This window comes from Lemur catta, chromosome 12, assembly GCF_020740605.2.
Source record: "Lemur catta isolate mLemCat1 chromosome 12, mLemCat1.pri, whole genome shotgun sequence".
In the NCBI taxonomy this organism is placed as follows: Eukaryota; Metazoa; Chordata; class Mammalia; order Primates; family Lemuridae; genus Lemur; species Lemur catta.
This window is the reverse complement of record NC_059139.1, coordinates 27073436-27086048: the sequence shown is the minus strand read 5'-3', so window position 1 is coordinate 27086048 and position 12613 is coordinate 27073436. Positions and strand designations below refer to the sequence as shown.

The 12613-nt window shown below is 38.6% G+C and overlaps 1 pseudogene; it reads right to left on the bottom strand.

The window, feature by feature from the left end:
- Positions 1–6831: 6831 nt before the first annotated feature.
- LOC123648143 lies at positions 6832–7529 on the bottom strand (annotated as a pseudogene).
- Positions 7530–12613: the final 5084 nt, after the last annotated feature.

Here is a 12613-nt window from a genome sequence, read left to right as displayed (position 1 = left end):
AACTCTCCAAATTGAGACGTATGTTTATAATGATGAATATTTTCTCATGCTGAAATTGTGATCATATCATAGAGGTGAGTCAGGTAAATAAATTTATACCAGGTATAATGTTTGGAGAGGCAAACGCATTAAAAGGGCTCCTTTTCATTAGGAATTGTATCAGTGAATTCAGATTAATTTAGGTACAAGTTATAGAGAAAAAACACACAGAGAGACTTATATAAAATAGAAGCTCATTTCTGTCTCAGATTCAAGAAGTGTGGAGGCTGTCAGTTTGGGGTTGAATAATACTCCATGGTTTCAGAGTGCCAGACTCCCACGTTGTTGTTCAGCTGCAAGTGATTCCATTCCCACTGTTTCCTCTTGATCTGAGATGCTGGTAGAAGTCCAACCATTACAGTCATATTCTGGCTGGTCGAAAGGAAGAAAGGGAGATCACGTGCCTTTCTTTTAAGGGCATTCCCTGGAAGCTGCACTGACCATCTCCACTTACACCCCACCAGCCAGAACTTAATCACATGGCCATGACAAGCTCCAAAGGAGACTGGAAAATGTAGGCTTTATTCCAGGTAGCTAATATGCCTTCTAGGGTGACAAACTGTCCTGGTTTGCCTGGCACTAAGGGCTTTCATGAGACATGAGACTTTCAGTGCTGAATAGTCGGGTACTATAGTTCAATTACTCCAGAAGAAATGAGAAAAGATATTGGCAATCTCTGCCACAATCAACTGGGGCTCTTTTGTTGTAACTGACAGATGTTACAACCAAAATGAACTTAATTATTATTAAGCTAAAAATAATAATAATAACAATAATAATTTATTGGCCCATGTAACTAAAAAACAGAGGTCTGTCAACAATTGCCTGTTCTGCCTCTCTGTTGGTTCTATCCTCAGAGAGGCTGTCTGCTAATAGTGGCAAAAGGCTGCCAGCAACCTTAGACTTGTAGCCTTAGAATTAGAAATCCATCAGAAAAGAAGAGGCTTTTCATCTCTAGCAGTTGGAATTAATTCTAAGAGCCTGACCTTCATTCACTTGAATTTGATCATGTGCCCATCCCTGAGCCCATCACTGTCCCCAGGTAAGGCTGAGGTCACATCCACCTTGGGAGCTCAGGTTGGGTCAATTCCATCCAAATTATTTGACCTGAAAGCAGGGAAAGGAAGGCTTCATTTTTAAAACTGTGGGTACTATTGTCAGGAAAAGGGTGATTGGAAGCTAGGGAGTAGCAAAAACACAGATGTATGCTACAAATGGTATTTGTATAGTCCCTAATCCCTTAGCCATGCCTATAATATCTGAAAAGCAGAGAGGTGCAGTCTACTGTCAGGAGGAAAACCTTGCTGTTAGACAACTAACACATGTACAGGAAGTCTAGATGATGGCATAAAACGGTTTAAACAGTCCTTCCTATCTGGCTTTCCTTCCTCATTCCCCTCCCACCCAGTCCTTGTGGACTTTATTAACGTACTACCCTTATCCCAGTCAACCAATTTTAACCATTTTTCTTACATAGATACAGAAGATATGAACTTTCGGTTCTTCAAGTCACAGAGGGAAAATTATCCAAAAGGCTGTTAAAGCATAAGAAAAGGAGGCCTGAGGTTGTCTCTGTAACTTAAGTGAACCAAAACCCAATTCAATGAAAGCAGTAAAACAAAATTTAAGCTTAACCAGTCAGAAACCACCAACTAACATCTAACTAGGGACTTTCCACAGGATCATACCTAAATAAACCAAATGTCTAGCCATAGCCAATCAAGCACAGTTTACACTTGAACAGCACAGGTTTAAACTACATGGTCCACTTATATGTGGATTTTTTTCTACAAAAGTTATACCAAGTGTGTCTGCCTCTAGTGTCTCCCCTTCTATATCCTCTACTTCTTCTGCCTCTGCTAACCCTGAGACAGCAAGACCAACCCCTCCTCTCCCTCCTCCTCCTCAGCCTACTCAGCATGAAGACCTTTAAGATGATCCACTTTCACTTAATGAATAGTAAATATATTTTCTCTTCCTTATGATTTTCTTTTTAAAATTTAACATTTTGTTTTCTTTACAATTATTCTAAACATCTCAGGACCTTATGATTTTCTTTAAAATATTTTCTTTAGCTTACTTTATTGTAAGAAAAGTTTATAATACATAAAACATACAAAATATGTGTTAATTGACTCTCTTTGTTATTAGTAAGGCTTCCAGTTAAGAATTGGCTGTTAGTAGTTCAATTTTGGGGGAGTCAAAATTTATATGTGAATTTTCAACTTCTCAGGTGGTTGGCACCCCAGCCCCTGGATCGCTCAAGGGTCAACTAAAATCACTTTCCTTCCAGGGTCAGCCTGTGAAAGCTCACTGCCCACACCGGGGAGCAGAGCTCTCTGAGTGCTGCCCATTCATTCACAAATCGTTCTTTACTCAAGTAAACTCTGTCGAATTTGATTCATCTAAAGTTTGTCTTTTAACAAGGCCAACATACCCTTGTCTAGTTAATCTACCCATGTTTTACAGTTTAACATCAGTGATGCTGTGCAGTCTCTGTCACTTTCCTTAGTCTTACCAAAATCCCGCCTACATACCTACCCATATAACTATGATACATATGATATATCTCATGTGTGTATATGTATGTTAATATGATATATCTATTCTATGTTTTTGTATTTCAAATTCTCGAAGACAAAAATACATTTTGGTCCATAGAGTATGACTTATGACTCACATAATAAGTCAGAGTGGTAATGGTATAAATTACTTTGCCATTCAAATAAAGCAGGTATGTGTAGTACTTTTAACTTTCCAGAGGATTACTGCATTTTATCTCTAAATCTTCTCAATGATTCAGTGAAGCAGGTCGATATAAATATTACCCTCCACACTTCACAAGTGAAAACCTGAGGCTCAGAAAACTTAGGTGATTTGCATAAATTAGCACAACTAGCTGGTGGCAGAGTAGACATTAGAATCTCCTGGATCCTAGATCTTTGATCATTCCACAGATTTGGTACCACTGTTACATTCTTCCCTATCCCTCCACTTTCCAAAACTTCAACTGCTTTATGACTGGCCCTTTGGGAAGGATATGTATCATACTGGTTACCAACAGGGGCTTTGAACTATGAGAGACCTGGATTCAAATACTATCTCTGTTTTTTCACACTTAACATATGATAGTGGAAAGTTAATTAAAATTTCTATGCCTCAGTTTCTTCATTTGTGAAATGAGGGTACTAACTACTCCTTGGGTTGCTGTGAGAATTAAATTAAATGATCTATGTAGAATATGTCAGTGTATTCCCCAACATATAGTAAACAGCACACAAGAATAAATAAATAATTAAGTGCCAGTCAAAACCCCAGTCTTAATCCATTCAACCATCTGTCTTTTCTGATCATACAGCAAGGTTGATGGATGCTGCTGTGTGAAAGCATACAATAGAGGAGATAGAGTCAACCTAAATTAATGGCCTCTACCTTCAGCTGAGTCAGCAGTTTTCCTTATATCCATACTCAGTTCCTTCCTCTATTTCCCACAAAGGCATTTAAAAACTTTACCACTTACATCCATACCAAGGATTCAGCAATAAAAAGAAATGACTTGACATATGCAACAGCATGGATGAATCTCAAGGGAATTACAGTGAGTAAAAAATACCAAACCCAAACTCTTATATACTGTATGATTCCATTTATATAACATACTTGAAATGATAAAATTATAGAGATAGAGAACAGATTAGTGATTACCAGAAGTTAGGGATGGGGAAATGTAGGCGAAGGGAAGGAAGTGGGTGTGGTTACAAAAGAGCAGCACATGGTGAAACTGTTCTATATCTTGATGATGGTGGTGGATATAAGACCTTGCATGATGAAGATCCGTAGAACTAAATACACACACACACACACACACACACACACACACACACACACACGTGAATACATGTAAAACTATTGAAATCTTAAAAAGGCCCATGGATTATATCAGTGTCGACTTCTTCATTGTGGTATCATACTATAGTTTTGCAAAATGCTCCTTTGGGGAAACTGGGGGTAAGGTACAATGGGATTGTTAGGCCCAGCAGAAGGTAAATGGGTGGCAAGGAGGTGGCCAAGGGCAGAGAGCAGGAACCAAATTGTAGCTAGGAACCAAATTGCCACCAGGAACTGTTCTCTGGTGGGGACATACATAGTAAAAAGATCCTAGTAACCTTTAAGTGACTTAGAGCTCATTACTATCTAATTAACATGACATGGGTGGAGCTTCATGAAGGATCCTGGGGAAGACTTGTGCAGAAAGGGAAACGTTACATAACTAACCTGTTATGTAACCTGTTATATAACCCCAACCAGTCAATCACCCCAAAAGTTGGGAAATGACAACCAATCCTGCCAGGAGGAAAGCGGGACAAACAAGTGAGCTTATAAAAGACAGCGTGTGCTCAGACTTTGGTGTCTTTCTCCACTCATGGAGACTGACCCATTCTATTCTCTCTGGAACACATTTTCACTTTGTGTGGCTTCCTTCTTGACTTTCATTCTTTCTTTTATGTGAAGAACTGTTTGTATAAAATTGCTCTGTGTTTGTGATCATTTCATCATTGGCTTGACTCAGTACCAGTAGTCATTCATGACACTGGGAACTGGGGAACCAGAGAACATCCAGATGAACCTAACAGGATCCCTTTATACTATTTCTTACAACCACGTGAATCTACAATTATCTCAAAATAAAAAAAATTAATTTTTGATTAGATGGGAATCTATGGCCAGTACTGAACAAAAAATGAAACTGGAAAGGTTGGCAGGAGACACATTATGGAGCCACTGGGATGTCATGATAAGGAGTTTGGACTATCAGCCGCAGATGGTAGAGAGACCTGGATTGATGTTCAGCAGGATAATGACAAGGTCAGATTTCTCAAAGTTATACTGGTGGTAAGGAGGATGGACTTGTAGGTTTAAGTCTAAAGAGAGAGAGACCAGTTGGGAGGCTGTTAAAGTAATCCAGGAGAGAGGGGGTGATAGCTTAACCAAGGGGAGTATGGGGATGGGTGGGGAAGGGGGGCAGGTATGAGAAAATAGGCATTATTTATAAGGTAAAATCAGTAGGAATTGCTCATTAATTTAGTATAAAGTTAATGCCTAGGGAAACTGCTTTGTGCCTGATAACAAGAAAAATCTATCATTTAATTTCTGAATTCTTAATCTATTGAAGTCAAAGTCCTTTCCACTCCATTGTACGATGTTTGTTATATTAACTTTGGAGATTAAAAATGATATTAATGTACTTTGACCAGGCTCAATGTTTAGCAGTTTGTTTTTCCTCTTCAACTTATTGACAAAAATTAACAGATCATAAAATACAATATCAGAGCACTGCCAGAATTAAATACACTTTCATTTCTTATATTCAATCCAGAAAGTTTCCTCCTTTGCCTTTATTGCCTATAATAATATAATTATCTCTAGAAAATGCAGTTTACTTTTCCTGGCTTAAAACAATTTATGCCCAAATTAAGTTCTTTGAGTTCTATTACTTCTGACCACATTTCTTAGACTACGTTCCTCAGAGAAGGAAAGCTCTACAATCTCCAATCTGCTTTCATGCCCTCCACTCCTTCCTATCCTGAACTTACTCTAAGATTCTTCCTAACAACCACCTCCCTCCCACTTTTTTTCACTGTACTGCCTGGAACTGATCCTCCAATGTTAATCGATGCCTCCATCTTCTTGAAACTTTTACCTATTTTTTCCGGTGAAACCTGACTATTAATCCATGGTTCATATGCTCTGAAGTGAAGCTCCCTAAACATATCTCTCTTCAGCCCTACTAACTTCTGGATCCTTCTCTCAAATTCAGTAAAGACATTGAATCTTGCTTTATGTCATTTATCTTCACCCTCAATGCTTCCGTAATCCCAGGATAGTCCAACACCCTGGTGGAACAGAAAACCATGCTGTGGACCTTGGAAATCTTGAACTTCAAAACCTAATTTTTGACTGCCTCCCGTATATCCTTTACAGTTCCCTCACAATCTCACACCATAAGAGATCTTTGTTCTAGAAAACCCCGTTGGCAACATTTTCTCCCAATCTTTTTAGCTTCATTCTGGCCTCTTTCTCCTCCTTTTGTAGCTTGGGTGACATGATTGATTTCTTAAACCAGCACTCTCAATTCACTATACTTTCAACCTAAAAAACCCAACCAATCTTTAATCAATGTTCCTCTGCCCCGACATTCAGGTGGTAAGCTCTGTGGAACAACAACCTCATTGCCAAGCAGATTGGTGTCACTATAGATTGCGCTGGATCCTTCCTACTGCCTGACAGATCTTAGCTTTCTCTGGTACCTTTTCCTCAGACAGTAAGGTCCTTGAGGGCAGGATAAATACTTTGTGGATAGTTGCATCCTTGCTTTTACCACTCCCTTGCACATAGTAGATACATATTTATTAAATTACAATTAATTTATTTATTTATTCATATTTATATTAAATGCACCTTAAAATTTTTTAAGTGTCTCTCGTGCCTTGTCCCTGGGTTCTTCTCTGGATCTTTTCCAATCTTTGTGTAAGTTCCAACATCCAAACTTTGCAGAAGTATAGTTTACTCTTACTGCCTCCTGTTCCTGATTATTCTGGATATTGTCCCCATCTGAAGATCCTTAACTTAGTGTCTGCAGTGTTCCTTTTGCCATTCAAAGTAACATTCACAGGCCTTAGGGAGTAGGACCTAGATATCTTGGAGACCATTATTTAGTCTACCATACTCCAGAAGAAATGTGGTGCTACCAGCATTTTTTAAAAAGGCTTAAGTCACATTATTTTTCTTGTATTAAAACATTAGTGTGGTGGTCACAGCTGGAGCCTGGGTCCTCTGCATGGACACTCTGGTGTAGATTTTCACAAGATGGTCAGTGAATTCTTGATAGGGAGATAAAGTCTCTTTCTAGAGGTCAGGGTGAGATAGCTGTAGGTCTTCAAGATGACAACAAAGGTGGCTTTGGCAAAGTTGCCTGGGGTGGTATTGCAGTCCCTGCCTAAATTATAGCAGTTGGTGATACTGGCTGTTATCAGCAGCTTCTTGGGCAGTGGGGATGAGGAGGACCAGCACAGAGCCACAGATGTCTGTTACCTTGCAAGGGGTGATGTGGGGCTTGCGAGTCTTATTCCCGCAGTAGCCTTGCTGCAGGGGGACTATAGTGTGCTTGACCAGGATGTTGGCCTCACTGATGGCAGTGGCTACTTTCTTGGAGTGTTTAACACCCAGACATGTCCCTCATAGTCCCAGATGGTGACTTGAGTCCCAGACCAGGATGCCTTGATCCTGGTCTGCTGGCCAGTTTGGGTCTGCTTTTGCATGGAGATAATCTTCAAAACTTTATCCTTAAGGAACATCCCCAGGAAAAAGTTGATGATCTTAGACTATTTGATGGGTAGGGAGGAGAGAAATTTCTCCTCCAGAGATTTGATCTTCATGTCTTTGACCAGGCAGCACAGCTTGGTGATGAGCATCCACTCCTTGTCTTTGGTTCTTCCACAGGCTTTGAGACCTGGCATAAGTGCTGCTGTAGAAGCCTCCCTGGAAGATGAGGTCTCCTATTCCAGGCCACTGGGGGGCCTTGGGACCCTCCTGCAGCATTGGTCACATCTGTAATTTGGTGTTTTCTCAGAGCAGAAGCCCAATATTTTAATTTTAGTTCAGTGAGCCCTACGCTGGACTTCTACAGAACCATAAGATGATAAATTTGTGTTGCTTTCAGCTATTAATGGTGTGGTAATTTGTCATGGCAGCAATAGAAAACTAATTCACTCATCTCCTCAGTTGACTTTTAAACTATACAGATCTATCTCTAATCAGTACCAAGGGACCTACATCTTAGATTCTTGCCTAAGAATCTAAATTCTAATCATTTGCTGCCAGCTCCTGTAAGATTCAATCATTAGAAACTATTAATGCCTAAAAGATAACCAGCGTTTCCATTATTATCAGGCAGACCAGTACTGCCTAAAATAACTTTCTGCAATAATGGAAATGGTCTATATTTATGCTGCATTTCATATAGATGAAATCATATAATATATGGTCATTTGTGGCAGGCTTTTCTCACTGTTTTCAAGTTTCATCTACTTTGTAGCATGTATCAATACATCATTTCTTTTTATGGCTGAATAAGATTCCATTTTTGGATATACCATATTTTGTTTACCTGTTTATCAATTGGTAGGCATTTGGGTTGTTTCACTTTTGGTTATTATGAATAATGCAGCTATAAACATTTCTGTATAAGTTTTGTGTTTTCATTTTCTTGGGTATAAACCTACCAGTTGAATTGCTGTGCCATACGGCAACTCTATGTTTAATTATTTGTGACTGTTTTCCAAAGTAGCTGTGCTAGGTAGATTTCGAGGGATTCTGGGTCTCCTAGGGATGAAAGTGGGTACTGTTGCCCCCATCTTGGTCCTGCCCCACCCTAATTCTGCCCTGAGCTACTGCCATACCTGGGGGATGAGGGAATACCCTATGAATCAGCCAATCATAACTTAGCACACTGGCTGCAAAAGAATGCAGAGGACTTTCTAGCCCACGGACCAAGTGGCATAGGTGCCACAGAATCCAGAAATTGACCTAGAACAACCCATATGTGGAGTAAGACATTGCATGCAACTCCTAACTGTCCAGTCAGATTTGTTCCATGGTGATATCTGAACCACTGGGGAGGTCCCAACCCAGGCACTATAAAACAAGACACATTTTGGTGCATCTGGTCATTCTTTGGCCATGAGCGTTATCAAGCATCGACATTTCAAACTGAAACATGACAATCATATTGATTTTTTCCCCTCATTTTAGATGTTCCTTTTCATTTCTTATGAAAACATATATAATACATGGTTGTGATAATTATATAATACAATTTGACTTCTGTCTTTTATACTTATCCTAAACATTTCTAAACATAACTTAAAATATTTACTTATATTCAGCCTTTCAGAATGATGCACTACAATGTAAGAAGTCATTTCCCAGTGGTTGCTTATTTATAAGTGACCTTGACTTGTATTCTGATCCAGGGTGTCACAATCTCTTGGCAGCATTTTTCGAACTATATTATTGCAGGCATTACTCGTTGTCTTGGAGCATAACCAGTGGGATAGTGTTGCCAAAAAAGTCATACATGGTTTGAGTTACTTTATTGTGAAAAATACTTGGTCAAATTGAATATTTGCAAGAAGGGAAGGGAATGATAATGAAAGAAACAGAGGGACTATTTGGAAGAAAATAGGGACATATAAAATAATTTATAACCCAGTAAATATATGACTATTTTCTTCATGTCCTTTAATGACAAGTTATCTGTGGGGAGAGGATGGATGGAGGGACCAGTGAGCATGAGGCTGGATACAGGAACTAGCCTGGAGAAGAAAGGGCAAGGGATGGTGGTACGCATAAGGCAACCTGTAAAATAGAATGCAAATGTAAATAATTATTACTATCACATCATGATTAGGGAGAAAGTATTTAATCTAAACAGTTGAGCTGAGAGACAAAGATTAAAGTTCATGGCTTGTGTTAGGGCAAGAAAACTGCCAACTCAAATCAAGTCACACAGTGGACATTTGTTAAATTGCTCTATGCTTAGCATTAATCCTGGGGCACTGTGGCTACAAAAATGAATAAGCATATTCTTTTTTTTAATTTAAAATTTTTATTTATTATGGGTACATAATAGTTGTATATTTTTATAGGGTACGTATGATATTTTAATACAGACATACAGTGTGAGTGAACCAAATCAGGGTAATTGGGGTATCTGTCACCTCAGGCATTTAACATTTGTTTGTGTGTGTGCGTTAGGAACATTCCAATTCCATTCATTTAGTTATTTTAAAGTATACCCTAAATTATTGTTGATTATAGTCACTTTGTTGTGCTAGCAAATATTGTTCATTTTATCTATCTAACTATATTTTTGTACCCATTAACCATACCCACTTTATACCCCCCTGTCTTAACAAGCACATTCTTGCTAAGCTCATAATTTAGGTCACAAAAGGCTCTGAGAGCACAGAGTAAAAGAAAATGGTTCTTTAGGAGATGGGATTTGGGGAGTCTATCAAGATCCACAGAGGAGTGACATTTGATCATGGTTTTGAAAGATGAGTAGGAGTTTGCTCAGCTGATATGGAAAAAAAAAGGCATGAGCAAAGACTCCCTATCAGAAGGTCCTTGGTATATGTAGGGAGCAGAAAGTAGTGTAACTTAACTAAAGCACTGTTTTCAAACATATTTAATAAGGGCCATCTTTTCAAATAAAATTTTATTTAGAACCCTAACATATAAAATATGTAAAAGTGGTACTTTATAGTTTAAATGTATGTTCTCATTTCAATCGTGAAATATTTTTCTGTTATAAATGGAATCAGTGAGAATAATAAAACTTCTGATAAGCAAAAAATTTGCAACCATAGGGATATATCTGATGCTTTGCTTATTTTTGTCTTCTTTGGCTGCACAATACAAAGAAAATTTTGATTCACACTGCAGCTTGCCCTAGAGTCTCAGTATATGCTTCAATTAAAGCAGATCATAGCTTGAAAGAAAAGTAGCAGGAAATATTTGCTTCAATAGTCAATTGCCAATAATATCAGTCACTTCTTGTTCACATATATAAATATAAATATGTTCACATATATAAACAAGATATAGCCAAAATTGAAAATAACCTCTACAACTATCTATGGTATAATGTCATCATGCTCTTTTTGAACAATTACTATGCTGTGATAAGAAATAAAGCTAGGTGGTATACGTGTCTGAGTATGGCATCCAAGTATTATATACTTATGCAAATCTAAGTAAGTCAACATGCAGAGGTCTAAATGATAAAAAGATAAGTACAGAGCTACAACCATATTTATCAGTAATACATTTTATAAGTTCAAACGTGAGCATTTAGACAACAGAGAAACTTTATTTGAAGGTCTGTCTCCCAACTGCACAATCTAATAATATTTAATATGTTAAAATCAGAGATATATATCACAACTGAGTGTGCACTTCTTTGTTATAGTTGATAGAACAGTTAACATATAATCTAAAATTTAATTTCAAAATATACTGTTTGTGGAGGTTAGATGGTTTGTTGAGGCTAAAATAAATAAAATCTTAGGTATAATTGGATGTTGGCCTTTAACTTTCTGCTTTGAAGGATTTCTTGAACTATTTTAGGAAAAGATGTGAAAAGATCAGATCTGTATTTTAAATAATTTTAACAGTGGTTAAATTTGAGGGAGAATGGAAGTTTATTTATAAAAGAATTGTAATAATCCAGATAAGAGAAATTGAAACTAAGGCCGTGAACTAGTATAGAATGGGTGAAAATGGAGAGTTAGGGTCAGATTCGAAGATATCTCAGAAAGGGGGAGGTATAAAGACAAAAGCAGCTTTAAATCACATATAATCTAGGGTTTGAATCTTGCCTGATGTTTGCCAGTTTATGATGTTAGAACCGGTTCCCCTCGGCCCCAGGAACAGAGAGGCAGAGTCACCGAGGCTGAAAAAGGCAAAGGAGTTTAGTGGCTAGCTTGAGCTAGGGTCCAAGTCCCAGAGCACCAACACACTGGCCTCTCCATGAACCAGGACCCTGCCCTGGGGTAAAAATTAAGCTTTTATACTTTTCAGTAGGTTACATACACTGGGCACACCATCCCCCTCCCTCCCTTAGTTCATTTGCTCCTTTAAGAGTGGCTGATCGTGTTGGCTCCTGATTGGTTGGCTCCAAGGTCATGTTGGCTTCTGATTGGTTGGTTCCAAGTCTGGGGACCTTTTAGTTGTTATCAGCGTCATTTCGGGGAAGGGGAGGACCCCCGTCGGGGAAACCGAAACTTAGACCTATTCCAGGAGGTCCAGCCTGTCATGGAGTCACTCCTGCTCTTACAATGAAAATATAGAAAGCATTGCGATAGTTTGAATGTATGCCCTCTAAAATTCAAATATTGAAAGTTAATTACCACTGATACTATTAAGAGGTGAGGCTTTTGGGAGGTGATTAAGTCATGAGGGTTAAGGCCTTGTAACTAGTGCCCCACTGAACAAATTTCAATGACCTCTATATAATCCTCTCCCTTAACTACTTGACCTTTTGAGTTGTTTCCCAGAAATGGTGGATTTTCTGCAACACAAAGGAGCTGATATTCTAAATGTCCCTGGACAGACTTCCTGACAAGATTCACCATCCCCTACAACCTTCCCCCAGTGCACTTAGCCCCTTTTTAGTTACACCACAATCTGCCCCAAGGTACCCCTTTCTTTAAAAGCCCATGATCTGTTAGAGAGATGGATTGGAGGCAGCTTCTTCCATTCTCCAGACAAGACATCTGTTGTATTAAAAAATTATTTTCTTCCTTGGCAATCTTCATTGTCTCAATAATTGCAACTTTGTGTGACAAGCAACTGGACCTAGATTGAAACTCCCTTTTGATTTCCACAACAGCATCATAAATGACATTGGTGCCCTTATGAAATAGGTGCAAGAGAGCTGTTTATCCCTTCTGCGTCTTCGGCCATGGGAGGACATAGAGAAGGCACCATCTATAAGAAACACGTCCTCAGA